General features: G+C 53.0%; 1 protein-coding gene across 4 annotated transcripts in view; it reads right to left on the reverse strand.

Annotated features, from left to right (window-relative positions):
- shc1 (SHC (Src homology 2 domain containing) transforming protein 1) overlaps positions 1-27,921 on the reverse strand; it is a 159,007-nt gene that overhangs the window by 115,707 nt on the left and 15,379 nt on the right. The window contains exon 1 of one of the 4 annotated variants that reach the window (XM_070868658.1): positions 4,779-4,905. The exons of the other annotated variants lie outside the window; for them this stretch is intronic. The gene's annotated coding sequence lies outside the window, so the exon portion shown is untranslated. Of the gene's footprint in view, positions 1-4,778; positions 4,906-27,921 lie in introns of those variants that run through there. 4 annotated transcript variants of the gene reach the window in all.

Here is a 27,921-nt window from a genome sequence, read left to right on the forward strand (position 1 = left end):
CTTAATCAGCGTGGGAGCAGAACTTACCAGCTTAGAGCGACAGATTGCAGGAGTGGGCACTGAGACCTACACGAGCTATATGGTATCAGATACGAGTGACGTAACAGATCTCGTTAATTGGGTGCATCCCTTGCTAGGTACACAAGCCCCGATTACCACAGCGCTAACTCGCAGATCAGTACAAGCCAGGACAGAGTGAAGCAGTACAAATGCATACTTGCGAGGTGAATCACATCCCCGCTGTTCTGGCCCCAGCTCCCAGGAACATCTGGAAAGAATTTGCGTGCAAAGCAAAACGTTCCGTGCTCCATTTTAGGTGCTCCAATTATCAGGAGTCCTCTCTCGGCGTTGCTCAGCCCTAGCACTGTGCACCGCTTTCGCGCGCAAGTCGGTACACAGGTAATCTGGCCACGAGCCTTTAAACGCCTCACGCCAGGAACTTGAGCACAAAAAAAAAATTGAGGCCGACACTCCCAGTGACAGTACTGAGGTAGCGCCGTACTGCCCTGTCGGAGGGGCAGGGCCGAGGGAGCGCCGTACTGCCCTGTCGGAGGGGCAGGGCCGAGGGAGCGCCCTACTGCCCTGTCGGAGGGGCAGGGCCGAGGGAGCGCCCTACTGCCCTGTCGGAGGGGCAGGGGCCGAGGGAGCGCCGCACTGTCGGAGGGGCAGGACCGAGGGAGCGCCGTACTGCCCTGTCAGAGCGGCAGGACCGAGGGAGCCCCGCACTGTCGGAGGGGCAGGACCGAGGGAGCGCCGCACTGTCGGAGGGGCAGGACCGAGGGAGCACCGCACTGTCGGAGGGGCAGGACCGAGGGAGCGCCGCACTGTCGGAGGGGCAGGACCGAGGGAGCGTCGCACTGTCGGAGGGGAATCTTGGGAACACTCTGTCTCAGGATAAAGTGTCGGCCATTGAGGACTGAGATGAGGAGGAATTTCTTCACTCAGAGGGGGGTGAATCTTTGGAATTCTCTGCTCCAGAGAGCTATGGATGCTCAGTCGTTGAGTATATTCAAGGCCGAGATCGATAGATTTTTGGATTCTTGGGGAATCGAGGGATCGGGCGAGAAAGTGGAGTTGAGGTCGAAGATCAGCCGTGATCTTATTGATTGGCAGAGTAGGCTCGAGGGGCCGAATCCTGCTCCTAATTCTTATGTTATCATGGGGTCCTCTTTTTTACTCTGTCCCTGTAGCAACTTCGCATCTCATACTTCCTGGGCAACATCATGGCAGTACAGTGTCGAAGCACAGGGCCTAGGCCCCACTACAACAACTCATTTATATAGCACCTTTGACGTAGTGAAATGTCCCAAGGTTCCTCACAGGAGTGTTACAAGATAAAAAATTTGACACCGAGCCGCATAAGGAGAAATTTGGGCAGGTGACCAAGAGCTTGGTCACCGATGTAGGTTTTAAGGAGCGTCTTGAAGGAGGAAAGAGAGGTAGAGAGGTGGAGAGGTTTAGGGAGGGAGTTCCAGAGCTTGGGGCCCAGGCAGCTGAAGGCACGGCCGCCAATGGTGGAGCGATTATAATCAGAGATGCTCAAGAGGCAGAATTGGAGGAGCGCAGACATGTCGTGGGTTGTGGGGCTGGAGGGAGTTTCAGAGATAGGGAGGGGTGTAGAGGCCATGGAGGTGATTTGAAAACAAGGATGAGGATTTTTTTTAAATCGAGGCCTTGCCGGAATGAGAACCCATGCAGGTCAGCGAGCACAGGGGGTGATGGGTGAGCGGGACTCGGTGCGAGTTAGGACACGGGGCAGCGAGCACAGGGGGTGATGGGTGAGCGGGACTCGGTGCGAGTTAGGACATGGGGCAGCGAGCACAGGAGGGTGATGGGTGAGCGGGACTCGGTGCGAGTTAGGACACGGGGCAGCGAGCACAGGGGGTGATGGGTGAGCGGGACTCGGTGCGAGTTAGGACACGGGGCAGCGAGCACAGGAGGGTGATGGGTGAGCGGGACTCGGTGCGAGTTAGGACACGGGGCAGCGAGCACAGCAGGGTGATGGGTGAGCGGGACTCGGTGCAAGTTAGGACACGGGGCAGCGAGCACAGGGGGTGATGGGTGAGTGGGACTGGGTGCGAGTTAGGACACGGGGCAGCAGGAGTTTTCGATGAGCTGGAGTTTATGGAGGGTGGGGGATGGAAGGCCAGCCAGGAGTACGTTGGGAGTAGTGAAGTCTGAAGAGGACAAAGGAGTGGAATAACCCAGCACGATAGGCACTGTCTGGTGCAGAAACAGAAATGGACATTTCAGGTCGTTGGCCCAAGCCCAGTACAGGAAGATATTAAAGACCAACAGCATTTAAAATAGGAGCAAAACAAGGGAGAGGGGAAAATAACTAAAGAAAGACAGACTTGCATTTATATAGTGTCTTTCACGACCACCGGACGTCCCAAAGCGCTTCACAGCCAATTAAGTACTTTTGGAATGTCGTCACTGTTGTATTGTGGGAAACGCGGCAGCCTATTTGCGCACAGCAAGCTCCCACACATAGCAATGTGATAATGACCCAGATCATGTTTTAGTGATGTTGGTTGAAGGATGAATATTGGGCCCAGGACACTAGGGAGAACGCCCCCTGCTCTTCTTCCAATAGCGGCCCCGGGATCTTTTACATCCACCTGAGGGGACAGACGGGGCCTCGGTTTAATGTCTCATGTGAAAGGCGACACCTCCGACATTGCGGCGCTCCCTCAGTACCGCCCCTCCGACAGTGCGGCGCTCTCTCAGAACTGCCACTCCGACAGTGCGGCGCTCCCTCAGTACCGCCCCTCCGACACTCCCTCATTACTGCCCCTCCGACAGTGCGGCTCTCCCTCAGTACTGCCCCTCCGACAGTGCGGTGCTCCCTCAGTACTGCCCCTCCGACAGTGCGGCGCTCCCTCAGTACTGCCCCTCCGACAGTGCGGCGCTCTCTCAGAACTGCCACTCCGACAGTGCGGCGCTCCCTCAGTACCGCCCCTCCGACACTCCCTCATTACTGCCCCTCCGACAGTGCGGCTCTCCCTCAGTACTGCCCCTCCGACAGTGCGGTGCTCCCTCAGTACTGCCCCTCCGACAGTGCGGCGCTCCCTCAGTACTGCCCCTCCGACAGTGCGGCGCTCCCTCAGTACCGCCCCTCCGACAGTGCGGCGCTCCCTCAGTACCGCCCCTCCGACAGTGCGGGGCTCCCTCAGTACTGCCCCTCCGACAGTGCGGCGCTCCCTCAGTACTGCCCCTCCGACAGTGCGGCGCTGCCTCAGTACTGCCCCCCCGACAGTGCGGCGCTCCCTCAGTACTGCCCCTCCGACAGTGCGGCGCTCCCTCAGTACTGCCCCTCCGACAGTGCGGCGCTCCCTCAGTACTGCCCCTCCGACAGTGCGGTGCTCCCTCAGTACTGACCCTCCGACAGTGCGGCGCTCCCTCAGTACTGCCCCTCCGACAGTGCGGCGCTCCCTCAGTACTGCCCCTCCGGCAGTGCGGCGCTGCCTCAGTACTGCCCCCCCCGACAGTGCGGCGCTCCCTCAGTACTGCCCCTCCGACAGTGCGGCGCTCCCTCAGTACTGCCCCTCCGACAGTGCGGCGCTCCCTCAGTACTGACCCTCCGACAGTGCGGCGCTCCCTCAGTACTGACCCTCCGACAGTGCGGACCCTCCGACAGTGCGGTGCTCCCTCAGTACTGACCCTCCGACAGTGTGGCGCTGCCTCAGTACTGCTCCTCCGACAGTGCGCCGCTCCCTCAGTACTGCCCCTCCGACAGTGCGGCGCTCCCTCAGTACTGCCCCTCCGACAGTGCGGCGCTCCCTCAGTACTGACCCTCCGACAGTGCGGCGCTCCCTTAGTACTGACCCTCCGACAGTGCGGTGCTCCCTCAGTACTGACCCTCCGACAGTGTGGCGCTGCCTCAGTACTGCTCCTCCGACAGAGCGGCACTCTCTCAGTACTGACCCTCCGACAGTGCGCCGCTCTCTCAGTACTGCCCCTCCGACAGTGCGGACCCTCCGACAGTGCGGCGCTCCCTCAGTACTGACCCTCCGACAGTGCGGCGCTCCCTCAGTACTGACCCTCCGACAGTGCGGTGCTCCCTCAGTACTGACCCTCCGACAGTGCGGCACTCCCTCAGTACTGACCCTCCGACAGTGCGGTGCTCCCTCAGTACTGACCCTCCGACAGTGCGGCACTCCCTCAGTACTGCCCCTCCGACAGTGCGGCGCTCCCTCAGTACTGCCCCTCCGACAGTGCGGCGCTCCCTCAGTACCGGCAGTGCGGCGCTCCCTCAGTACTGACCCTCCGACAGTGCGGTGCTCCCTCAGTACTGACCCTCCGACAGTGCGGCACTCCCTCAGTACTGCCCCTCCGACAGTGCGCCGCTCTCTCAGTACTGCTCCTCCGACAGTGCGCCGCTCCCTCAGTACTGACCCTCCGACAGTGCGGTGCTCCCTCAGTACTGCCCCTCCGACAGTGCGGCGCTCCCTCAGTACTGACCCTCCGACAGTGCGCCGCTCCCTCAGTACTGCTCCTCCGACAGTGCGGCGCTCCCTCAGTACTGACCCTCCGACAGTGCGGTGCTCCCTCAGTACTGCCCCTCCGACAGTGCGGCGCTCCCTCAGTACTGACCCTCCGACAGTGCACCGCTCTCTCAGTACTGCTCCTCCGACAGTGCGCCGCTCTCTCAGTACCGCCACTGGGCATGTAGGCCTGGATTATGGGCTCAAGGCTCTGGTGCTACCCACGGAGCCGCAGCCGACACTCGACAGGAATGCACGGCTGTGAAGAAGCTTAAAGTCTTGTGGTGTTACCTTTGCTGCAAATTTCAGTGCCGGGCCTGTTGGGAGTTGGAAAACGCGTCGGAACAGGGACGTGTCGGAAAAACCAGCCAGTCTACGGAGGTCAGCAACTGGGTAAGTACTCGCACACAGCTTTGGCAGAGCACTGCGAGGTCAAAAGAAAATGGAAGTTTGCATAATAGACACTGCCTTAGTAACTGTGACAGCCAAGTCTAGTCTAACGCTGTCTCATCAACAGCTGTTAACTGTTACCATGTTTGTCATCGCCCTGTGCAACACTACAGACTTGACGCAGAGGGAATCAGACACTGCACGGTGAGTCAACGATGAATAACTCTCTTCCTTCAATTACAAGACAACGATACACTTGCTGATATTTTAGTAATAATTGTGTGTCACCTTAGCTCAATGATTGCATGGTCATCCGAGTCAGATGACTCAGGGACAAGCCTTGCTAGTCGAGCACCTAATCGTGACCGTGACTTTGGAGGCAGTTCAGAGAAGGTTCACTCGGTTGATTCCGGGGATGAGGGGGTTGACTTATGAGGAAAGGTTGAGGAGTTGGGTCTCTACTCATTGGAATTCAGAAGAATGAGAGGTGATCTTATCGAAACGTATCAGATTATGAGGGGGCTCGACAAGGTGGATGCAGAGAGGATGTTTCCACTGATGGGGGAGACTAGAACTCGGGGGCATGATCTTAGAATAAGGGGCCGCCCATTTAAAACTGAGATGAGGAGGAATTTCTTCTCTCAGAGGGTTGTAAATCTGTGGAATTCGCTGCCTCAGAGAGCTGTGGAAGCTGGGACATTGAATACATTTAAGATAGAAATAGACAGTTTCTTAAGACAGGTTCACCAGACTGATTCCCGGGATGGCAGGACTGACATATGAAGCCAGACTGGATTGACTAGGCTTATATTCACTGGAATTTAGAAGAATGAGAGGGGATCTCATAGAAACATATAAAATTCTGATGGGATTGGACAGGTTAGATGCAGGAAGAATGTTCCCGATGTTGGGGAAGTCCAGAACCAGGGGTCACAGTCTAAGGATAAGGGTTAAGCCATTTAGGACTGAGATGAGGAGAAACTTCTTCACTCAGAGAATTATGAACCTGTGGAATTCTCTACCACAGAAAGTTGTTGGGGCCAGTTCGTTAGATATACTCAAAAGGGAGTTAGATGTGGCCCTTACGGCTAAAGGGATCAAGGGGTATGGAGAGAAAGCAGGAATGGGGTACTGAAGTTGCATGATCAGCCATGATCATATTGAATGGTGGTGCAGGCCTGCTCCTGCAACTATTTTCTATGTTTCTTAACTGATAAGGGAATAAAGGGTTATGGGGAGCGGACAGGGAAGTGGAGCGGAGTCCCTGATCGGACCAGCCATGATCGTATTAAATGGCGGAGTAGTCTCGAGGGGCCGTATGGCCTACTCCTGCTCCTATTATGTTATGACTTCAGTGCTAGTACTGAGGGAGCGCTGCACCACGAGAGGGACCAGCTTTTGGATGAGACGTTGAACCGAGGCCCCGTCTGTCCTGTTCTCTGACCCTGCGGCCACGATTGGAAGAAAAGCAGGGTTGGGGTATGGGGTTGCATCCCGAGTTCTGGTTAACATTTATCCCTTAACCATCACCACCAAAACATTTACCTCATCGCCGTTTGTGGGACCTTGCTGTAAGCAAATTGGCGGCTGCGGTTGCTCTCAGAACAACTGTGACTGCACGGCTTTGGGATGTTTCAGAGATGTGAAAAGCGCTGTGTGAATGCAAGTTCTCTACTTGAATTAATGGGCATTGCTGGCGCGGTCTGAAATGATCCTTAGCAACCACCACCCCCCCCCGGCCCTTAGCAACCGCACCCCGCACCTCCCCCCCCGGCTCGGCCCTCAGCAACCGCAATCGCACCCCACCCCCGGCCCTTAGCAACCGCATCCCCCCGGCCCTTAGCAACTGCACCGCCCCCCCCTTCTCCCCCGGCCCTTAGCAACCGCACCCCCCCCCCCCCGGTCCTTAGCAACTGCACCCCCCCCCCCCTCCGGCCCTGAGCAACCCGCATCCCCCCCCCCCCGGCCCTTAGCAACCGCACCCACCCCCCCCAGCCCTTAGCAACCGCACACCCGCCCCCGAGCAACCGCACCCACCCCGGCCCTTAGCAACCGCACCCCCACCCCCGGCCCTTAGCAACCACTCTAGAAAAGAGAAGGCTGATGGGTAACCAGATTGGAGGTCTTTCAGATTATGCAGGGGTTCCATAAGGTGGATGTGGAGATGATGTTTCCACTTGTGGGGGAGACCAAAACTCGGGGCCATAAAAAGAAAAGGCTTGTATTTATATAGCGCCTTGCGTGACCACTGGATGGCTCAAAGTGCTTTACAGCCAATGAAGCAGTTTTGGAGTGTAGTCACTGTTGTAATGTGGCAATGTTGCAATATCAGACAGTCACTAATAAATCCATCGGGGGAATTCAGGAGAAACTTCTTTACCCAGAGAGCGTTGAGAATGTGGAACTCGCTGCCACAGGGCGGGGTTGAGGCGAATAGTATCGATGCGTTTAAGGGGAAGCTGGATAAACACATGAGGGAGAAGGGAATAGAAGGATATGGGGATGGAGGTGAGATGGAGAGGGGTGGGAGGGGGCTGGTGTGGAGCATAAACCCCGGCATGGAGCGCTGGGGCCGAATGACGTGTTCCTGTGCGAGACATTCGATGTAAATGAACATGTATTTTCTGAAGCCTGTAGTTTAGCTTAATCGGACACCAGGAACCTCCCTGTTTAGTGCCAGCGTCAGTCCCATTACACACCTTGAACTTTATTTCGGGAGGAAATTGCAGCTATTCCAGGACGTGATGGGCGGCCGGCAGTCTGACTGCAGAGGCGGCCAAAAGAAAGACTTGCATTTCTATAGCGCCTTTCACGAACATCGGACGTCCTAAAGCTCTTCACAGTCAATAGAGCACTTTTTGAAGCGTAGCCGCCGTTGTATTGTGGGAAACGCGGCAGCCATTTTGCACACAGCAAGCTCCCACAAGCAGCGATGGGGTAATGACCCAGATCATCTGTTTTGGTGATGTAGATGGAGGGATAAATATTGGGCCCAGGACACCGGGGGGGGAGAACTCCCCCCGCACCCTGCTCTTCTTGCAATAGCAGCCGTGGGATCTTTTACGTCCACGAGAGCAGACGGCGCCTCTAACAGAGGAAGGAGCTGGGTGTTGGCAATGCGACATGTGGATCGAGCGAAACCCTTTCTTCCCCCACTAATCAAACAAAGACTCACTAGCATCCACTGCTGAAATACATTCGGAAATGTTGAGCAAGAGGGTGCGTCGCTGGGATACTCAACGGAAGGACAACTGGAAGCAATTAAAACTTAGCAAAATAAGGGCAGAAACTGCGAACGCTGCTGCTCAAAAACAGCTCACAGGGTTGAATCTTACAGCACGGGGAAGAGGCCATTCAGCCCACTGTGTCTGTGCCAGTTCCGTCAAAATCGGGAAACGAGACAGATTAACATTTTAGGGAAGCCCTCTTCTGATCAGGACTCGGGATCTGGTTGCTTTTACACTGCACACTGGATCAGTGTCGGTTGCGTGGCTGGCCCTTGACGTCTCGCAACCTGGCACCGGCTCCAATCAGTCGCCAACAATTTTGCCATGCAGCTACAGCAAGCAATAAGGAAGGCCAAAGGGCTCAGGTTGGCACTTGGAGTAAAGGAGGTCTTGCTGCAATTGTACAGGGGCTTTGGGGAAGACCACACCTGGAGCACTGCGCACAGTTTGGGTCTCCTTACCCAAGGAATGATATACTTGCCTTAGAGGGGATGCAGGACGCCAGTATTCATTAGGCTGATCCCTGGGATGAGAGGGTTGTCCTATGAGGAGGGATTGAGTAGAATGGGCAGAAGTGGATCCGAGTCCATGATCAGATCAGCCAAGATCGTATAAAATGGCGGAGCAGGCTCAAGGGGCCGTATGGCCTACTCCTGCTCCTATTTCTTATATTCTCCAAGAGTTTAGGTGGTCTCGAGAGGGCTTGACAGGGTAGATGCAGGGAGGATGTTTCTCCCGGGCTGGGGAGTCTAGAACCAGGGGTCACACAGTCTCGGGATAAGGGGTCGGCCATTTAGGACTGAGATGAGGAGGAATTTCTTCACTCAGAGGGAGGGGGGTGAATCTTTGGAATTCTCTGCCCCAGAGGGCTGTGGAGGCTCAGTCGATGACTCGTGTCAGCTGTGGCGGTGGGTAGAACTCTCTTGCCTCGGAGTCAGAAGGTTGGAGGAGATAGGGAGTGAGAGGGGAGGCCAGGGAGGGATATGAAAACAAGGATGAGAATTTTGAAATCAAGGCATTGCTCAACTGGAAGCCAATGTAGGTCAGCGAGCACAGGGGGTGATGGGTGAGCGGGACTTGCTGCGAGTTAGGACAAGGGCAGTCGGATTTTGGATCACCTCGAGTATACATAGGGTAGAAGGTGGAAGGCCAGCCAGGAGTGCGTTGGTATAGTCAAGTCTCGAGAACCACCAATAGACAACCCTCCATCAAATTCCACGACCCGGAGACCAAGAAATCAACTGCTTCCACCCTTAAATCCGCACTGCTCCCAGCACAGACACACAGCCACGCCACGAAGCTAGATTATCGCGATGCACTCATGTAAGCGCCGAGGGAGCGCCCCGGTGTCGGAGGGGTGGCAGCGAGGGAGCGCCCCGCTGTCGGAGGGGTGACACCGAGGGAGCACCCTCCGCTGGCAGAGCTGCCGTCTCTCGAAATACAACGTTAAATAAAAACTGAGAATGCAGTTTAAAACACACACACACACACACACACACGCAAAAAAGCGCCCACAGCTGATGCAAGGATCCTTCGCAACTGGACGCGTTCATTTTGTGCAAGCCTGCAACTTGGGACTGTACAATAAAGCCGAGCGCAGACTCATCCTTAAATGTCCCGACAAGTTTTTTTTTTTGTTGTTGAAGGGAACGGGGAGGGAAAAAAAAAAGGGTGCATTAGAGAACCTTGTCCTCCAACCGCAGGGGAAAGGAATTTGCAACAAGCGGACCGACCTGATAATCTCCCATGACGGTTAAATGCAGCACACAAGTGGTTCGAGGTACAGCTGTTCACAGCACAAGTCTCACTTTGTTGCAGCCTTGTCTTCTCTGAAGTAACAGATGCACAAACATCATATGGCAGCTGATCACGAGACCGGGGACCCCCCCCACCCCACCCCACCCTCCCTCCCACTCGGTCATAAACGCAACTCCAAAAAAATATATCGCATAACAGCATGTTGGACCCGACACAAGTCAGCTTTGGCGATTTGTGACTGCAGCGATATTGAATTACAGTTGCGTACCCAGAACAGTATTCTGGCCTCGATGAGTTACCAAACAAATGTTACAACATCTCCCTTTCTTTCCGAAGGGACCAGACGAGAGCTGGACCTGGTCCAGGAATAAAATGCTCGCATCCCAGTGTAAACGTGGAAGAGGTCTCCGGCAAAGCAGGGCAAGTGGTTTCAATCATAGCGCGCGCGGGCTTTTCCATGGGCAGGGCTGCAATGCTTTTCCAGAAAGGCTCACTGCTCAGCCAATGGCCCAGTTGGTAAACTCCTTGCTTTTTCACAGCACGGAGACTAGCAGAGCAGGCAAGCACCAGCTGGTGGAGACAGATCTGATCTCCTGTCCGGACTCGGGCTGGGAATCTCAAACCCGCTTTCGACTGAAAGACTTGCATTTCTATAGCGCCTTTCATAACTTCAGGACGTCCCAAAGCGCTTCACAGCCCAATAAAGCACTTTTTGAAGTGCAGTCATGTGGAAAGCAGCTGTTTCCCACACAGCAAGCTCCCACAGACAGCAATGTGACAATGATCCAGATCACCTGTTTTGCTGAGGTTCAGCCTGTACTCGTTTACAAGAATGAGAGGTGATCTTATTGAAACATGTTCTGAGGGGGCTGGACAGGGTAGATGCAGAGAGGATGTTTCCCCTCGTGGGGGGAGTCGAGAACTAGGGGGCACATAGTTTCAGAATAAGGGGTCGCACATTTAGAATGGAGATGAGGAGGAATTTCTTCCCTGAGGGTCGTGAATCTTTGGAGTTCTCTGCCCCAGAGAGCTGTGCAGTGCTGAGGGAGCGCCGCACTGCCGGAGGGGCGACGCTGAGGGAGCACCGCACTGCCGGAGGGGCGGCGCTGAGGGAGCGCCGCACTGCCGGAGGGGCGACGCTGAGGGAGCGCCGCACTGCCGGAGGGGCGGTCTTTTAGATGAGATGTTAAACCGTCTGCCCTCTCAGGTGGACATCATCACATTGCTGTTTGTGGGAGCTTACTGTGCACAAATTGGCTGCCATGTTTCCCACATTACAACATTGACTACACACCAGTGACTTCATTGGCTGTGAAGCAGCTTTGAGACGTCCGGTGGTCACGAAAGGCGCTTTATAAATCCAAGTCTTTCTTTCTCTCTTTCATCTGAAAGACGGCACCTCTGACAGTGCGGCACTCCCTCAGTACCGCACCAGGAGTGCCAGTCTGGGTTTATGTGCTCAAGTCCCTGGAGTGCGAAGCACAGAAACACAGAAATCTACAGTGCAGGAGGCCATCTCGGCCCATTGTGTCCGCGCCGGCCGACAAAGAGCCGCACGGCCCTCGGTCAGCAGCCCTGAAGGTTACATATAAACCCATGAACAATGACGGAAAGGCAAAGAGCACCCAGCCCAACCAGTCCGCCCCACACAACTGCGACACCCCTTACACTGAAACATTCTACACTCTACCCCAACCGGAGCCATGGGATCTCCTGGGACAGGCAAAAACCCGATTAAAAACCCCGGCTGATTTAGGGAGAAAAAAATCTGGGAAAATTCCTCTCCAACCCATCCAGGCGATCGACACTAGTCCAGATCACCCTGGCCGTATTCGATTCCCTGCAGTACTTACCGTTATATCTGCACCGGCCAACAAAAGGTCATCCAGTCTAATCCCAATTACCAGCTCTAGGTCCGTAACCCTGCAGGTTGCTGCATTTCAAGTGCCCATCCAACCATCTCTTAAAAGTGGTGAGGGTTTCTGCATCCACCACTCTTCCAGGCAGCGAGTTCCAGATCCCCACAACCCTCTGCGTAAAGAAGCCCTCCTCAATGGAATTCAGAAGATTGAGAGGTGATCTTATCGAAACGTGTAAGATTATGAGGGGGCTTGACAAGGTGGATGCAGAGAGGATGTTTCCACTGATGGGAGAGACTAGAACTAGAGGGCAGTGTCATGTATTCAACTGTCATTGTAACCCATGTATAAGCTGTCCTAAGTTATACACCTTGAGAACACTGACCACAGGGGACGAACTTGTGGGAGACACTCCGAACCTGGACTTTCCGGTATAAAAGGGGAAGCTCCACCCACCGCCTGGCTCTTGAGTTCTTGGTAATAAAGGTAACTGGTCACAGAGTGACCTTCTCTCTAGTATGGGCCTTGTGCGCATTTATACTGTATAGTAAGGACATATTAGGCATGATCTTAGAATAAGGGGCCACCCATTTAAAACAGAGATGAGGAGAAATTTCTTCTCTCAGAGGGTTGTAAATCTGTGGAATTCGCTGCCTCAGAGAGCTGTGGAAGCCGGGACATTGAATATATTTAAGACAGAAATATTCAGTTTCTTAACGAATAAGGGGGCGGGCAGGGAAGTGGAGCCGAGTCCATGATCGGATCAGCCATGATCGTATTGAATGGCGGAGCAGGCTTGAGGGGCCGAATGGCCGACTCCTGCTCCTATTTCTTATGTTCTTAAAACGTGTGAATATGTGTGCAGCCTTGTACCAACTCCCTCTCTGTGGGGACGGCACAGCCTCTCCATGGCCCTCCCCCACAGGGGCACAGCTGAGCTCAAGGTGATCAAACCCAGGCCCAGCCCAGCACCAGGTCGAGAGTCACACAGTGAGCTCGAGGTGATCAAACCCAGGCCCAGCCCAGCACCAGGTTGAGAGTCACACAGAGCCATTCGGGTGAGGAACTATCGGGTGGCGGATACTGTGAAATCAAGAGGGGGGGGGAAAAGAGAGAGAGAGAAAAAACACTTTACGCAAGAATTAGGCGGAGTAGGCCATCGGCTCCTCGAGCCTGCTCCGCCATTCAATGAGATCATGGCTGATCATGGACTCAACTTCCCTGCCCGCCCCCTTATCCCCTTATCGTTTAAGAAACTGTCTATTTCTGTCTTAAATTTATACAATGTCCACAATAGTTCAACAGCTCCCTGTGGCAGCAAATTCCACAGATTTGCAACCCTCTGAGAATAAATTTCTCCTCAGCTCTGTTTTAAATGGGCGGCCCCTCATTCTAAGATCATGCCTAACATGTCCTTACTATACATATCCCTCGATTCCCTTAATATCCAAAAATCTACCGATCTTAGCCTTGAATATACTCAATGACCGGGCATCTACAGCCCTCTGGAGCAGAGAATCCCAAAGATTCACCACCCTCTGAGTGAAGAAATTCCTCCTCACCTCAGTCCTAAATAGCCAACCCCTTATCCTGAGACTGTGTGATCCCTGGTTCTAGACTCCCCAGCCCGGGGGAAACACCCTCCCTGCATCTATCCTGTCAATCCCTCGAAGAATTTTATACGTTTCAATGAGATCACCTCTCATTCTTCTAAACTCCAGAAAATATCGGCCCAATCAACTCATCTCTCCTCGAAGGGCAGCCCGCTCATCCCAGGAGTCAATCTAGTTTCAGCAAATGTATATTAGGAGCGGTGATAGAGTGCAGAGTCCATGGATGGTACATGGAGGTACAGGAAGACACATTCAGTTAAAGGAAAAAAGTTAAACAGAGAGCGTTATAAAATGAGCGCAGAAGAACATATAACATAAGAACATAAGAATTAGGAACAGGAGTAGGCCATCTAGCCCCCCGAGCCTGCTCCGCCATTAAACAAGATCATGGCTGATCTGGCCGTGGACTCAGCTCCACTTACCCGCCCGCTCCCCATAACCCTCAATTCCCTTATTGGTTAAAAATCTATCTATCTGTGATTTGAATTCATTCAATGAGCTAGCCTCAACTGCTTCCCTGGGCAGAGAATTCCACAGATTCACAACCCTCTGGGAGAAGAAATTCCTTCTCAACTCGGTTTTAAATTGGCTCCCCCGTATTTGGAGGCTGTGCCCCCTAGTTCTAGTCTCCCCGACCAGTGGAAACAACCTCTCTGCCTCTATCTTGTCTATCCCTGTCATGATTTTAAATGTTTCTATAAGATCACCCATCATCCTTCTGAACTCCAAGGAGTAAAGACCCAGTCTACTCAATCTATCATCATAAGGTAACCCCCTCATCTCCGGAATCAGCCTAGTGAATCATCTCTGTACCCCCTCCAAAGCTAGTATATCCTTCCTTAAGTAAGGTGACCAAAACTGCACACAGTACTCCAGGTGCGGCCTCACCTGGCAGCCATTGGGCTCGTCGAGCCCGTGCCATCTCTCTACAAGAGCACTCCAGCCAGTCCCACTCCCCCGCCCTTTCCCCGTAGCCCTGCAAATTATTTTCCTTCGGGGACTTATCCAATTCCCTTTTGAAAACCACGATTGAGTCTGCCTCCACCGCCCTCTCGGGCAGCGCATTCCAGATCCTAACCGCTCGCTGCATAAAAATGGTTATCCTCAGCGTCACCTTTGGTTCTTCTGCCAATCGCCTTAAATCCGTGTCCTCTGGCTCTCGACCCTTCCACCAATGGGAACAGTCTCTCTCTATCTACTCTGTCCAGGTGCTTCACGATTTTGAACACCTCGATCAAATGTCCTCTCAAACTCCTCTGTTCGGAGAGCAACCCCAGCTTCTCCAGTCTATCCACGTAACTCAAGTCCCTCATCTCTGGAATCATCCCCGTAAATCTTTTCTGCGCCCTCCCTAAAGCCTTCACATCCTTCCTAAAGTGCGGCGCCCACAATACTCCAAGTTGAGGCCGAACCAGTGTTTTATAAAGGTTCATCATAACTTCCTCAGGCAATAAATTAATTGCAGGCACATTTCTTGGTTCAATTAGCTCAGAACATCTCGCTTTTTATCTTCCAGCCGTCTCCCCGGTCCCATCCCCCCCCCTCCCCAAAACTCTGGATTATGATTGGACAGCCATGGCGCGGTTAAAAAAGTTTTATTGGTATTGCTTGTGAGGTGCCTTGGGTCGTTTTGCTACGTTAAATGAACGAAATAAACCAAAGTTGTTCTGTGGAGAATCCAGAACAAGAGCTGGCCCCCACGCCAACAACACCTCGAATTTATACGGCGCCTATGACATAGTAAAATGTCCCAAGACGCTTGACAGCAGCGATTATCAGACATAATGTGACACCGAGCCACAGGAGGAGGCAGTGGGGCAGATTTCCAAAAGCTTGGTCAAAGAGGTAAAAAGAATGTCTTGCATTTCACGTTGCATAGCGCCTTCCACTAACACCACACTCCCAAAGCGCTTTACAGCCAATGAAGTACTTTTGGTGTGTAGCCACTGTTGGAATGTGGGAAACGCGGCAGCTCAATTTGCCCGCAGCAAGCTCCCACACACAGCGATGTGATAATGACCCGGATCATCTGTTTTAGTGATGTTGGTCGAGGGATAAATATTGGCCCCAGGACACCGGGGAGAACTCCCCCTGCTCTTCTTCCAATAGTGGCCCCGGGATCTTTTACATCCACCCGAGGGGGCAGAAGGAGCCTCGGTTTAACATCTCATCCGAAAGACGGCCCCTCCGACAGTGCAGTACTCCCTCAGTACGACCCCTCTGACATTGCGGCGCTCCCTCAGCACCGCCCCTCCGACAGTCCCTCAGTACCGCCCCTCCGACAGTGCGGCGCTCCCTCAGTACCGCCCCTCCGACAGTGCGGCGCTCCCTCAGCACCGCCCCTCCGACATAGAAACATAGAAACATGGAAAATAGGTGCAGCAGTAGGCTATTCGGCCCTTCGAGCCTGCACCGCTATTCAATAAGATCATGGCTGATCATTCCCTCAGTACCCCTTTCCTGCTTTCTCTCCATACCCCATGATCCCCTTAGCCATAAGGGCCATATCTAACTCCCTCTTGAATATACCCAATGAACTGGCATCAACAACTCTCTGCGGCAGGGAATTCCACAGGTTAACAACTCTGAGTGAAGAAGTTTCTCCTCATCTCAGTCCTAAATGGCCTACCCCTTTATCCTAAGACTATGTCCCCTGGTTCTGGACTTCCCCAACATCGGGAACATCCTTCCCGCATCTAACCTGTCCAATCCCGTCAGAATCTTAAACGTTTATTAGATCCCCTCTCATCCTTCTAAACTCCAGTGGATAAAGGCCCAGTTGATTCAGTCTCTCCTCATATGTCAGTCCAGCCATCCCTGGAATCAGTCTGGTGAACCTTCGTTGCACTCCCTCAATAGCAAGAACATCCTTCCTCAGATTAGGAGACCAAAACTAACACTATTCCAGGTGAGGCCTCACCAAGGCCCTGTACAACTGCAGTAAGACCTCACTGCTCCTATACTCAAATCCCCTCGCTATGAAGGGTACATACCATTTGCCTTCTTCACCGCCTGCTGTACCTGCATGCCTACCTTCAATGACTGATGTACCATGACACCCAGATCTCGTTGCACCTCCCCTTTTCCTAATCTGCCGCCATTCAGATAATATTCTGTCTTCGCGTTTTTGCCACCAAAGTGGATAACCTCACATTTATCCACATTATATTGCATCTGCGATGCATTTGCCCACTCACCTAATCTGTCCAAGTCACCCTGCAGCCTCTTAGCGTTCCCCCCTCAGCTCACACCACCACCCAGTTTAGTGTCATCTGCAAACTTGGAGATATTACACTCAATTACCTCATCCAAATCATTGATGTATATTGTAAAGAGTTGGGGTCCCAGCACTGAGCCCTGCGGCACCCCACTAGTCACTGCCTGCCATTCTGAAAAGGACCCGTTTAACCCGACTCTCTGCTTCCTGTCTGCCAACCAGTTCTCTATCCACCTCAGTACATTACCCCCAATACCATGCGCTTTGATTTTGCACACCAATCTCTTGTGCGAGACCTTGTCAAAAGCTTTTTGAAAGTCCAAATGCACCACATCCACTGGTTCTCCCTTGTCCACTCTACTAGTTACATCCTCAAAAAATTCCAGAAGATTCATCAAGCATGATTTCCCTTTCATAAATCCATGCTGACTTGGTCTGATCCTGTCACTGCTTTCCAAATGCGCTGCTATTTCATCCTTAATGATTGATTCCAACATTTTCCCCACTACTGATGTCAGGCTAACTGGTCTCTAATTACCCGTTTTCTCTCTCCCTCCTTTTTTAAAAAGTGGTGTTACATTAGCTACCCTCCAGTCCATAGTAACTGATCCAGAGTCGATAGACTGTTGGAAAATGATCACCAATGCATCCACTATTTCTAGGGCCACTTCCTTAAGTACTCTGGGATGCAGACTATCAGGCCCCGGGGATTTATCGGCCTTCAATCCCATCAATTTCCCTAATACAATTCCTCCTTCTCACTAGACCCACTGTCCCCTAGTACATTAGGAAGGTTATTTGTGTCTTCCTTCGTGAAGACAGAACCGAAGTATTTGTTCAATTGGTCTGCCATTTCTTTGTTTCCCATTATAAATTCACCTGAATCTGACTGCAAAGGACCTACATTTGTCTTCACTAAACTTTTTCTCTTCACATATTTATCGAAGCTTTTGCAGTCAGTTTTTATGTTCCCTGCAAGCTTCCTCTCGTACTCTATTTTCCCCCTCTTAATTGAACCCTTAGTCCTCCTCTGTTGAATTCTAAATTTCTCCCAGTCCTCAGGTTTGTTGCTTTTTCTGGCCAATTTATACGCCTCTTCCTTGGCTTTAACACTCTCCTTAATTTTCCTTGTTAGCCACGATTGAGCCACCTTCCCCGTTTTATTTTTACTCCAGACAGGGATGTACAATTGCTGAAGTTCATCCATGTGATCTTTAAATGTTTGCCATTGCCTATCCACCGTCAACCCTTTAAGTATCCTTTGCTCTTCTATTCTAGCCAATTCATGCCACATACCATCGAAGTTACCTTTCCTTAAATTCAGGACCCTAGCTTCCGAATTATCTGTGTCACTCTCAATCTTAATAAAGAATTCTACCATATTATGGTCACTCTTCCCCAAGGGGCCTTGCACAACAAGATTGCTAATTAGTCCCTTCTCATTACACATCACCCAGTTTGGGATGGCCAGCTCTCGAGTTGGTTCCTCGACATATTAGTCTAGAAAACCATCCCTAATACACTCCAGGAAATCCTCCTCCACCGCATTTCTACCAGTAGATTAAAGTCGCCCATGATAACTGCTGTACCTTGATTGCACACATCCCTTATTTCTTGTTTGATGCTGTCCCCAACCTCACTACTACTGTTTGGTGGTCTGTACACAACTCCCACTAGCGTTTTCTGCCCTTTGGTATTCTGCAGCTCCACCCATACCGATTCCACATCATCCAAGCTAATGTTCCTCCTTACTATTGCATTAATTACCTCTTTAATCAGCAACGATACCCCACCTCCTTTTCCTCTCTGCCTATCCTTCCTAAATGTTGAAGACCCCTGGATGTTGAGTTCCCAGCCTTGGTCACCCTAGAGCCATGTCTCCGTGATGCCAATTACATCATACCCGTTAACTGCTGTCTGCGCAGTTAATTCGTTCACCTTATTCCGAATACTCCTCGCATTGAGGCACAGAGCCTTCAGGCTTGTCTTTTTAACACACTTTGCCCCTTTAGAATTTTGCTGTAATGTGGCCCTTTTTGTTTTTTGCCTTGGGTTTCTCTGCCCTCCACTTTTACTATTCTCCTTTCTATCTTTTGCTTCTGCCTCCATTTTATTTCCCTCGGTCTCCCTGCATACGTTCCCATCCCCCTGCCATATTAGTTTAACTCCTCCCCAACAGCACTAGCAAACACTCCCCCTAGGACATTGGTTCCGGTCCTGCCCAGGTGCAGACCGCCCAGTTTGTACTGGTCCCACCTCCCCCAAAACCGGTTCCAATGCCCCAGGAATTTGAATCCCTCCCTGCTGCACCACTCCTCAAGCCACGTATTGATCTGGGCTATCCTGCGATTCCTACTCTGACTAGCACGTGGCACTGGTAGCAATCCTGAGATTACTACTTTTGAAGTCCTACTTTTTAAACTTAGCTTCTAGCTCCCTAAATTCGTCTCAAAGGACCTCATCCCATTTTTTACCGATATCGTTGGTATCTATGTGCACCACGACAACTGGCTGCTCACCCTCCCTTTTCAGAATGTCCTGCACCTGTTCCGAGACATCCTTGACCCTTGCACCAGGGAGGCAACATACCATCCTGGAGTCTCTGCGGCCGCAGAAACGCCTATCTATTCCCCTTGCAATCAAATCCCCTATCACTAAAGCTCTTCCACTCTTTTTCCTGCCCTCCTGTGCAGCAGAGCCACCCACGGTGCCATGATTTTGGCTGCTGCTACCCTCCCCTGATGAGTCATCCCCCTCAACAGTACCCAAATCGGTGTATCTTTTTTGCAGGGGGATGACTGCAGGGGACCCTGCACTCCCTTTCTTGCACTGCTCTTCCTGTTGGTCACCCATTTACTATCTGACTGTGTACTCTTTACCTGCGGTGAGACCAACTCGCTATTCACGTCATTCTCAGCATCGTGGATGCTCCAGAGTGAATCCATCCGCAGCTCCAGTTCCGCAATGCGGTCCATCAGGAGCTGGAGGCGGATGCACTTCCCGCACACGTAGTCGTCAGGGACACTGGAAGCGTCCCTGACTTCCCACATAGTATAGGCCTCCAACCCCGGACTCCCGCCTCTTCAACGAACTCCCGGACAGTGCGGCGCTCCTTCAGCACCGCCCCTCCGACAGCGCGGCGCTCCCTCAGCACCGCCCCTCCGACAGCGCGGCGCTCCCTCAGCACCGCCCCTCCGACAGCGCGGCGCTCCCTCAGCACCGCCCCTCCGACAGCGCGGCGCTCCCTCAGCACCGCCCCTCCGACAGCGCCGCGTTCCCTCAGCACCGCCCCTCCGACAGCGCGGCGCTCCCTCAGCACCGCCCCTCCGACAGCGCGGCGCTCCCTCAGCACCGCCCCTCCGACAGCGCGGCGCTCCCTCAGCACCGCCCCTCCGACAGCGCGGCGCTCCCTCAGCACCGCCCCTCCGACAGCGCGGCGCTCCCTCAGCACCGCCCCTCCGACAGCACTGCGCTGGAGTGTCAGCCTAGATTGTTTTTTCTGTGCTCAAGTCCCTAGAGTGGGACCTGAACCCACAACCTTCGGACTCGGAGGCGTGTGTGCTGCCCACTGAGCCACTGCTGACACTGTGGTATAGGATTTAAGGAGCGTCTTAAAGGAGGAGAGGTTTAGGGAGGGAGTTCCAGAGCTTGGGGCCCAGGCAGCTGGAGGCACGGTCACCGATGGTGAAGCGATGGAAATCGGGGGGATGCGCAAGAGGGCAGAATTGGCGGAGCTCAGAGAGCTGAGAGAGTTGTTGGAGGTGACAGAGGTGGGGAAGTGGTGAGGCCAAGTGGGGATTTGAAAACGAGGGTGAGAACGTTAAAATCGAGGTGTTGTTGGACTGGGTGTCAGTGTAGGTCAGGGGGAGGGGAGGGTGATTGGCGAATTAGGATTTGGATGAGCACTGGATGAACTAAAGTTTACGCAGGGTAGAAGGGAGGAGGCTGGCCAGGAGAGCGTCGGAACAGTTGATCGCCAGTGCACTGAACATTTTCAGCAGCTCACCCCAATGGCTATTTGTGCAAACTTCGACAGTGAATGTCGGTGGGCGTAATTAACTGACTTGTGTCGTTACGTCCCCCTGCCTTACACATTGTGCCGCTTCTGTGAATATTTAACTGACGGCCGATTCCAAAGGTCACTTTTTAAAATCTCTTTCTCTGGTCAGCAGCACTGGGTGTCGCACAAGCTCTCGGCAAACAGCAGAACCGATTATTAAAACAAATATTTGCCAAATGACGGAGTGCGGTCCAGAATCAGCCGATTCACAAAGTGCTGTATTATGGGTTTTGCAACATTTATAATAAGCATGTAGCTTGGAATTCAGAAGGTTTTCTATACAAACTTCAAGTTCAGGGGATGGTTTACACATTACTGCTCTTATTCTGCTTCGTATTTCCACAATTCTCAACAGACAATGCTGGAAACAGTTAACATTAAGAATTAGGAGGAGTCAGCCATTTGGCCCCTCGAGCCTGCTGCGCCATTCAATACGATCGTGGCTGACCTTCGACCTCAACTCCACTTTCCCGCCCGATCCCCATATCTATTAATTCCCTGAGAGTCCAAAAATCTAGCGATCTCAGCCTTGAATATACTCAACGACTGAGCCTCCACAGTCCTCTGGGTCAGAGAATCCCAAAGATTCACCACCCTCTGAGTGAAGAAATTCCTCCTCATCTCAGTCCTAAATGGCCGAGCCCTTATCCTGAGACTGTGTGACCCCTGGTTCTAGACTCCCCAGCCCGGGGGAAACACCCTCCCTGCATCTACCCTGTCAGTTCCTCCCAAACCCACGACCTCTACCGCCTAGAGGGACAAGGGCAGCAGGCGCATGAGAACACCACCACCTCCACGTTCCCCTCCGAGTCACACACCATCCCGACTGGGAAATATATCGGCCGTTCCTTCATCGTCGCTGGGTCACAATCCTGGAACTCCCTCCCTAACAGCACTGTGGGAGCACCTTCACCACACGGACTGCAGCTGTTCAAGGCGGCGGCTCACCAGCCACCTTCTCAAGGGGCAATTAGGGATGGGCAATAAATGCCGGCCTTACCAGCGATGCCCACATCCCATGAACAAATAAAAAAAAGTCCCGCAAGAAATTTATACGTTTTAATGAGATCAGTTCTCATAGAAACAGAGAAAATAGGTGCAGGAGTAGGCATTCGGCCCTTCGAGCCTGCACCACCATTCAATATGATCATGGCTGATCATGCAACTTCAGTACCCCATTCCTGCTTTCTCTCCATACCCCTTGACCCCTTTAGCCATAAGGGCCACATCTAACTCCCTCTTGAATATATCTAATGAACTGGCCTCAATAACTTTCCGTGGTCGAGAATTCCACAGGTTCACAATTCTCTGAGTGAAGAAGTTTCTCCTCATCTCGGTCCTAAATGGCTTACCCCTTATCCTTAGACTGTGACCCCTGGTTCTGGACTTCCTCAACATCGGGAACATTCTTCCTGCATCTAACCTGTCCAGTCCCGTCAGAATTTTATATATTTCTATGAGATCCCCTCTCATTCTTCTAAATTCCAGTGAATATAAGCCTAGTCGATCCAGTCTTTCTTCACAGGTCAGTCCTGCCATCCCGGGAATCAGTCTGGTGAACCTTCGCTGCACTCCCTCAATCGCAAGAATGTCCTTCCTCAGATTAGGAGACCAAAACTATACACAATATTCAAGGTATGGTCTCACCAAGGCCCTGTACAACTGCAGTAAGACCTCCCTGCTCCTATACTCAAATCCTCTCGCTATGAAGGCCAACATGCCTTCTTCACCACCTGCTGTACCTGCATGCCAACTTTCAATGACTGATGTACCATGACACCCAGGTCTCGTTGCACCTCCCCTTTTCCTAATCTGTCAGCATTCAGATAATATTCTGCCTCCCTGTTTTTGCCACCAAAGTGGATAACCTCTCATTTATCTACATTATACTGCATCTGCCATGCATTTGCCCACTCACCTAACCTGTCCAAGTCACCTGCAGCCTCTTCGCATCCTCCTCACAGCTCACACCGCCACCCAGTTTAGCGTCATCTGCAAACATTCTTCTAAGCTCCAGTGAATATAGGCCTAGTCTCCTCAATCTCTCCTCATACAACAATTTCCACCCCCCTCCTCCCCACCAATCCCAGGAATCGGTGTAGTGAACCTATGTTACACTCCCTCTAAGGCAAGTATATCCTTCCTTAGGTAAGACGACCAAAACTGTGCACCGTACACACTGTACATTTGTGGTCTCACCATAATTGCATTAAGACTGCTTTACTCTTATACTCCAACCAACATTTGACCAGGCCAGATTCTATCCTCAACATGCACACCCCCTCACCTGCCAGCAGGGAGCACTGTAGAGTGACCAAGAAGCGTATTTCTCTCCCTTTCCCAACCTCAGGAATGCGGAGGCCAGTTGTGGATAGATGTCACAGAGGCTAGGATTCAGAGTTGGCTCCTGTTACGCACTGCCGTCAACATCAGGAAAGCCTCCTTTGCTCCCGTACAGAGTCGAGTTAATTAAGCACGACGGCAGGGGATAAGTAATAGATTGCCAAACGCGAAAACAAACACCACCATCAGATTATCTCCAATCTATTCAGCCGCAAAAGCTCATTTGACTCCTCAGCGCAGACTGCATTTTCCGGACAGAGGAAAGCGAGTGTGTGCGTCCAAATGCAAAATAAACAAGGCTCAGAGGAACATGCCAGGACAGGGTTGTATAAAGCCGGAGTTCTGATGAAGTGCTCCACCCAAGACATTAACCATTCTGTCACTGTAAACTGATGTACCCAACTGTACACTGAACTGTGTCTGACACATACTCCATACTCTGCAGTGAAGTCACGACACACCACAACCAGCTCTTATTCTTAACTCATTGCTTGCCAAAGACATGAAAATACAGGACCCCTTACCTGCTCCAATCTACAGATCCATAATAGCCAGGCATCACCAGATCACTACCCCTTGATTTTCCACGAATCAGATAGTAGCACTCACGCCTCGGAGTCACAAGGTCCAGACCCACTCCGGAGACTTGAGCACAAAAATCTAGGTCGACATTCCCGGTGCTCCCAGTGAGAGATGGCGCGCTGTCGGAGGGGCGGTGCTGAGGGAGCGCCGTACTGCGCTGTCGGAGGGGCGGTGCTGAGGGAGGGCCGCACTGCGCTGTCGGAGGGGCGGTGCTGAGGGAGGGCCGCACTGCGCTGTCGGAGGGGCGGTGCTGAGGGAGGGCCGCACTGCGCTGTCGGAGGGGCGGTGCTGAGGGAGGGCCGCACTGCGCTGTCGGAGGGGCGGTGCTGAGGGAGGGCCGCACTGCGCTGTCGGAGGGGCGGTGCTGAGGGAGGGCCGCACTGTCGGAGGGGCGGTGCTGAGGGAGGGCCGCACTGTCGGAGGGGCGGTGCTGAGGGAGGGCCGCACTGTCGGAGGGGCGGTGCTGAGGGAGGGCCGCACTGTCGGAGGGGCGCACTGTCGGAGGGGCGGTGCTGAGGGAGGGCCGCACTGTCGGAGGGGCGCACTGTCGGAGGGGCGGTGCTGAGGGAGGGCCGCACTGTCGGAGGGGCGGTGCTGAGGGAGGGCCGCACTGTCGGAGGGGCGGTGCTGAGGGAGGGCCGCACTGTCGGAGGGGCGGTGCTGAGGGAGGGCCGCACTGTCGGAGGGGCGGTGCTGAGGGAGGGTCGCACTGTCGGAGGGGCGGTGCTGAGGGAGGGCCGCACTGTCGGAGGGGCGGTGCTGAGGGAGGGCCGCACTGTCGGAGGGGCGGTGCTGAGGGAGGGCCGCACTGTCGGAGGGGCGGTGCTGAGGGAGGGCCGCACTGTCGGAGGGGCGGTGCTGAGGGAGGGCCGCACTGTCGGAGGGGCGGTGCTGAGGGAGGGCCGCACTGTCGGAGGGGCGGTGCTGAGGGAGGGCCGCACTGTCGGAGGGGCGGTGCTGAGGGAGGGCCGCACTGTCGGAGGGGCCATTTTTCGGATGAGACATTAAACCGAGGCCCGTTTTCCCTCTCAGGTGGACGTACAAGATCCCACGGCCACTATCTGGAAGAAGAGCGGGGGGGGGGAGGGGTTGACTAAGATTCATCCCTCAAACATCACCACTAAAGCACACTGCTGCGCATTGGAGTTTGCTGTGCGCAAATTGGCTGCTGCGTTTCCTACATTACAACAGTGACTACACTTCAAAATGTACTTCATTGGCTGTAAAGCGCTTTGGGACGTAGAGTGGCCGTGAAAGGCGACATCGAAATGGATGTCTTTGCTTATCTTCCTCAACTTTTCAACCTTGGAATGTTTGGTACTATTGTTTCAATGACAAATATCAAGGAATGTCTCATTTAGCTGAATTAACATGGATTTCTTCATCAGGCAAGCGAGTTTTACTGCCTTGAACTTAAAGCTTCTTTAAAAAAAATTCAGTCCTGGGATGTGGGCGTCGCTGGCAAGGCCGGCATTTATTGCCCATCCCTAATCGCCCCTTGAGAAGGTGGTGGTGAGCCGCCTTCTTGAACCGCTGCAGTCCGTGTGGTGAAGGTGCTCCCACAGTGCTGTTGGGGAGGGAGTTCCAGGATTGTGACCCAGCGACGATGAAGGAACGGCCGATATATTTCCAAGTCGGGATGGTGTGTGACTCGGAGGGGAACATGGAGGTGGTGGTGTTCCCATGCGCCTGCTGCCCTTGTCCTTCTAGGGGGTAGAGGTCACGGGTTTGGGAGGTGCTGTAAAAGGGACGTTTTGTTGCAGCAACGCAGCTCAGGGTTTTCCGTGATAACATCGTGGTGCCTTTTAAGCATGCTGATTTATTGCCCTGCAGCATGTACTTGGACGTACTATATTTAGACTACAGACGTCACATTGATAGCTGAAGTGCTACATGCACTAAAACACGAGAATAGAATCATAGAAACATAGAAAATAGGAGGAGTAGGCCATTCGGCCCTTCGAGCCTGCACCACCATTCAATATGATCATGGCTGATCATTCACCTCAGTACCCCATTCCTGCTTTCTCTCCATACCCCCTGATTCCTTTAGCCGTAAAATAGTGCAGCACAGAGGGAAACCATTCGGCCCATCGAGCAATTAGTTCCACTCCCCCACTCTCTCCTCATAACCCTGCAATTTTTTTTCTTCATCCGATTCTCTTTTGAAGGCGACTATTGAATCTGTCCCCACCACCCTATCAGGCAGCGCATTCCAAACCCTAATCACTCCTTGAAAAAAAACTGTTCCTCGTGTTGCCTCTGGTTCTTTTGCCGATCACCTTAATTCTGAGACGTTAAATCACTGTTGGAGGGGCGGGGCTGAGGGAGCGCTGCACTGTCGGAGGGGCGGGGCTGAGGGAGTGCCGCACTGTCAGAGGGGCGGGGCTGAGGGAGCGCCGCACTGTCAGAGGCTCCGTCTTTTGGATGAGACGTTAAACCGAGGCCCCGTCTGCCCTCTCGGGTGGATGTAAAAGATCCCACGGCCACTATTGGAAGAAGAGCAGGGGGAGTTCTCCCCGGTGTCCTGGGGCCAATATTTATCCCTCAACCAACATCACTAAAACAGATGATCTGGGTCATTATCACATTGCTGTGTGTGGGAGCTTGCTGTGCGTGAATTGGCTGCTGTGTTTCCCACATTAGAACAGTGACCACACTCCAAAAAAAGTACTTCAAGGGCTATAAAGCGCTTTGAGATGTCCGGTGGTCGTGAAAGCCACTCTAGAAATGTCAGCTCTTATTTTCTTTTTAGAACATAAGAAATAGGAGCAGGAATCGGCCATTCGGCCCCTCGAGCCTGCTCCACCATTTAGTATGATCACGGCTGATCTTCGACCTCAACTCCACTTCCCCGCCCGATCCCTCGATTCCCTTAACATCCAAAAATCTACCGATCTCAGCCTTGAATATACTCAACGACTGAGCCTCCACAGCCCTCTGGGGCCGAGAATCCCAAAGATTCACCACCCTCTGAGTGAAGAAATTCCTCCTCATCTCAGTCCTCAATGGCCGAGCCCTTATCCTGAGACTGTGTGACCCCCTGGTTCTGGGCAGCAGCTTCCTCGGCTGTGTGTTTTAACTGCGCATGTCCATCATCATCATTGTAGGCGGTCCCTCAAAACGAGGATGACTTGCTCCCACACCAAAAAAAAGGAGTTCACAGGTGTTTCAAAAGAAGATCCCGAACTACATCCTGAAGGGTGGAAGCTGCCTGTGGGTGGATTTTTTTAACGTGGGGTGACCGTTGTACACCAGCCACCACACGGGCTTGACGGAGCGAGGTCTTGGTCCAGTGGCAAGGGTTAACCAGGACGCCTGGAGACCAGCTCTGCTGCACGGGCCTAGTGCGCACACACATCGCAGTGTGGGCTGGCCCGTGTTGCCCCTGTGTCCCTGGCCCCGAATTCATGCCTCCCCTGGGCTCCGATCTTTGTGGCGGAGGAGCGACGAAAGTTTGCGGCGGAGGAGCAGTGAGAGATCGCGGCTAAAGAGATCAAGGGGTATGGAGAGAAAGCAGGAATGGGGTACTGAAGTTGTATGATCAGCCATGGTCATATTGAATGGTGGTGCAGGCTCGAAGGGCCGAATGGCCTACTCCTGCACCTATTTTCTATGTTTCTATGATCATGTCCCTCTACAATCTCTCGCCGCTCCTTTGCCCCAATCTCGCCGCTCCTGCTGTATCTGCCCACGCTCCAATCACCGATCTGGACCTTGGTGACATCACTCTTCGCTGCCGTCACCCTCCTGCACCAGCTCGCGCTGTACCTTGTCGTGGCGGGCCTCCATGCTGCTCCCTGGGCCGCTCGCCACTCCTTTTATTGCCCCGACTTGCCGCTGATGGATTCTCATCGGTCGGGGCCTCCGTTCCAGCATGCCGCTGGAGGTTGATCTACGTGTTTACGGTGAGCGCCATTGGCCTCGCCATTACCCTTGCCACAAAATCTGGCCTCTTACCTGCAAAGCTGGGCCCATGGCAAGTCGAGGCATTCGGAAGAACAATGGTGAAGACTGAAGGAGGGGGACAGAATGCATTTTTTTTTCCAAGTCACATTCCTAAGGCAGTGAAAGTATCTCAAACAGCCACGGAGTACGTTAAGATAATGCTGAAGCAGTTTGACAAAATGCGAGCGAATGGAATATAATGTGAGTTAAAGAAAGAAAGACTTGCATTTCTATACGGCCATTCACGACCACCGGACGTATCAAAGCGCTTTACAGCCAAGCAAGTACTTTTTGGAAGTGCGGTCACTGTTGTATTGTGGGAAACGCGGCAGCTCAATTTGCACACAGCAAGCTCCCACACACAGCAATGTGATAATGACCCAGATCAACTGTTTTAGTGATGTTGGTTGAGGGATAAATATTGGCCCCAGGACACC

The sequence above is a fragment of the Pristiophorus japonicus genome, chromosome 30 (genome assembly GCF_044704955.1).
Source record: "Pristiophorus japonicus isolate sPriJap1 chromosome 30, sPriJap1.hap1, whole genome shotgun sequence".
Classification (NCBI taxonomy): Eukaryota; Metazoa; Chordata; class Chondrichthyes; family Pristiophoridae; genus Pristiophorus; species Pristiophorus japonicus.